The sequence below is a fragment of the Macaca thibetana genome, chromosome 6 (assembly GCF_024542745.1).
Source record: "Macaca thibetana thibetana isolate TM-01 chromosome 6, ASM2454274v1, whole genome shotgun sequence".
NCBI classification, from domain to species: Eukaryota; Metazoa; Chordata; class Mammalia; order Primates; family Cercopithecidae; genus Macaca; species Macaca thibetana.
In genome coordinates, this window is record NC_065583.1 from 161,023,259 (window position 1) to 161,026,977 (window position 3,719).

Consider the following 3,719-nt stretch of genomic DNA (forward strand, 5'->3'; position numbering starts at 1 on the left):
TAAATTTTCAGTATTCTCTGCCCATTTGTCTGTTGGATTACCAGTCATTTCTCACTGATTTGTAGTCATATTTAAAATGATTAGCTCTTTTTCTGCCAGATGTGTTGTAGTATTTTCCCACTTTTGCATATCTTTTCACTCTGTTTTTAATTTTACTGTAGTAGAGTTATTTAACATTTCTTTCTATAGTTTTTAGGATTTTGTCACTTTAAGAAAGGTATTTCTCAAGCCAAAACTGGAAAAATATTTAACCATCTTTTCTTCTAATATTCAAATGTAATTTATTTTTGTTGTAAAGAGTGAAGAAGCAAGCCCAATAACACTTTCTTTCTTTCTTGTTCTTTTTTGTTTTTGTGATAGAGTCTTGCTCTGTCACCCAGGCTGTAGTGCAGTGATTTGATCTTGGCTCACTGCAACCTCCGCCTCCTGGGTTCAAGCGATTCTCCTGCCTCAGCCTCCCAAGTAGCTGGGACTACAGATGTAAGCCATCAGCCTGGTTAATTTTTGTATTTTTTAAAATAGAGATGGGGTTTCACCATGTTGGCCAGGCTGGTCTCAAACTCCTGACCTCAGGTGATCCACCCACCTCGGCCTCTCAAAGTCCTGGGATTACAGGCATGAGCCACTGTGTCCAGCAAACATTTTCTTATTTATTGAGTATTCCATCTATTCATCATGTAAATTGAATATGATATTTGTCACATGCTAAATTATTATATGATTCTATTTCTTTCGTATACTCTTCTATTTGTTAATAATTCTACTTTCTTGGGTGTTCTTCCCTTTGCTGAGTTTAATGACTCATTATACTAACAGACTAAAATATTTGGCAATTCTTCGTTGTATGCTTTGTTTTTGAGATTCTCTCTACCCTGTCTATGGATATGCTTGGGAACTGCTGCCAGCATTTGTTGTGGAAGGAGTAACTCCTGTAACATTTCTGCTTGGTTGTGACAGTTCCTTGTCCCTGAGGGAAATCCCTCAACCAGCAGGAGACTGGAGTCATTGGCCAAATTCGTATGACTCTCCTCATAAGCAACTCAGGAGGTATTTTATACAGTTCTCTTGAAATGTCAGTGAAATAAACTCCCCACTGCCTACAATGATGACCTGAACAATGTACCCTTTGGTCAAGTTTTCATCCTTCCTTATTTCATTCTCCCTTCACTCCCACTCCTGATTCTGGGGATTACCTTCCAAATAAATTACCTGCTTGTAACTCCTTGTCTCAGACTCTGCTATAGGGGAACTCAAAATCAGACAGTACTGTTTAAAATTGCAAGTATCATAGGGTTAACATTGCAGAAAGCAAAATTAATAAATAGTCCCATTCTATACTTTGTGGAAAATATTCTACTTTTTTTTTTTTAACAGCAGCTCTTTTATTTTTCCTTACACAATGATGTGTTGCCGGGGTCTAATGTTCTCACATAATGGTAGAAAACCAAAATTCTTTGTCATCTCTTTAAAGAATCTAGAATTGCGTACAAAAAACAACAACAACAACAAAAAACCCTTACGTAAATTAAAGGATGAATACATTTTCAAGTATAATGCAAACTGCTTCCAACTCAAGGCAAGAAACAGCACATAGTGTTCTGGCAGGAAAATATCAGCTAAGAAAGGAAACTGGGCCCTATGGCTTGGACTTTTCCAACCCTGACACACCGGCAGGACAGAAACCACTGGCTCAGGAACCCTTGCCAGTCTCTAGAGGAATCCCAGAACACTCAGCCCTGACACAATGCCCTGCACAGATCAGAGCCTGCTGGTCACACAGACACTCACCAAGCCACAGACTTGTCTTCCACAAACACATTCTTACCTCAGCCACAAAGTGACCAAGCCACATATACTAAGTGTTGAAATGAAAGATATGTATGGGGTATTAAATACCAAGGGGAACAGTAAACTTGAATACAAGGTCAAAATCAGCAACAAGTTCTACAATCCAGTGCTGATAACAAATACGAGCTTCAAGGACAAATTTCTTTCAGAAGGCTTATTCCAGTTTTGAGAGGCTAGCATGAGATGTATGCATTTGCCAGGGGCAAATTTATGCTTTTGAATTAACCCATGCAGCAAATGCTACGAATCTGCTCGCCATCCATTTAGAAGCATTTGTGGTGGATGACAGGGCTGTGGGGATACTGACTCGTCATACTCCTGCTTGCTAATCCAAGTCTGCTGGAAGGTGGAAAGTGAGGCCGGGATGGCGCAGCTGATTCACACCGGGTACTTGCACACTGGGGGTGCGATGATCTTGATGTTCATGGTGCTGGGTGCCAGGGCGACGATCTCCTTCTGCATACTGTGGGCGATAGCTATATACATTGTGGTGCCACCGGACAGCACCATGTTGGCCTACAGGTCTTTGCAGATGTCCATGTCACACTTCATGATGGAATTGAGTGTGGTCTCCTGGATGCGGCAAGATTCCATGCCCAGGAAGGAAGGTTGGACAGTGCCTCCAGACCCTGGAACTTCTTGTTGCCAATGGTGATGACCTGGCCATCAGGCAGCTTGTTGCTCTTCTTCAGGGAGGAGGAGGATGCGGCGGGGCCATATCCTGCTGCAACTCCAGGGGGAGGTAGCACAGCTTCTCCTTGGTATGATATCCACCTGGGCGGTGGTGGTGAAGCTGTAGCTGCGCTTGGTGAGGATCTTCATGTGGGAGTGGGTCAGGTCCCCGCCAGCTAGGTCCAGAGGCAGGATGGCGTAGGGGACAGCATAACTCTTATAAATGGGCACCATATGGGTGACCCCATCTCCAGAGTTCATTACAATGCCAGTGCTGTGCCCAGAGGTATAGGAGGTCAGCACTGGCTTGGATGGCCACGTACATGACCGGGGTGTTGAAGGTCTCAAACATGATCTGAGTCATCTTCTCTGTTGGCCTTGAGGTTCAGAGGGGCCTCAGTCAACAGCACCGTGTGCTCCTCCGGGGCCATGCACAGCTCCTTGTAGAAGGTGTGGTGCCAGATCTTCTCCATGTCGTCCCAGTTAGTGACGATGCCATGCTCCATGGGGTACTTCAGGGTCAGGATGCTGCGCTTTCTCTAGGCTTTGTCACCCACGTAGGGGTCCTTCTGGCCCATGCCCACCATCACGCGCTGGTGCTGGGGGCACCAGACGATGGAGGGGAACACAGCTCTCCCAGCAAAGCCAGCTTTGCACATGCCAGAGCCATTGTCAAGGAGGAGTGCGGGGATCTCTTCCTCCATTGCGACTGGCAGAGACTGCAGCACAGCTGGGCTCGGAGCGGCAGGGGGACGTGGCGCGTGGGGTGGGGGCAGTGAGTCATATTCTACTTTTTATCAACAGAAACAATGTAAGATCCTGCCAAGAAGGAGGATCTCATTCTGCTTGGTTGTGCCAGTACCTTGTTGTCTGGTATGGATGGTCTCCATCTTCTATGGGTATCCTCAGACATGTTGACATTGCTCGAATTCTCTGGATCTAGTGCCCTACTAATTGCTCTAGAACACTTGTGTCCACCATAACATTAGATATAAGTTAAAGATAGGGGAGGGGAGGGACAAGGGCCAGACTTCTTAGCTGCTCCTCTGGTTTACCAAAACCATGGCGCAGAGAATTGCCGCCATTTCCCTTCCTGCTCTTTGTCCCTATCACCTCTGGGCTTAGAGTTTCTATGGAAGCCCCGTGACCTTTAGCATACGCTATTGGCTGTGGTGCCGTCACACTTGTCTGTCTCTGCT

The 3,719-nt window shown here is 45.4% G+C and overlaps 1 pseudogene; it reads right to left on the reverse strand.

Annotated features, from left to right (window-relative positions):
* Positions 1-2,069: 2,069 nt before the first annotated feature.
* LOC126956200 (actin, cytoplasmic 2-like) lies at positions 2,070-3,224 on the reverse strand (annotated as a pseudogene).
* Between the last annotated feature and the right edge of the window lie 495 nt (positions 3,225-3,719).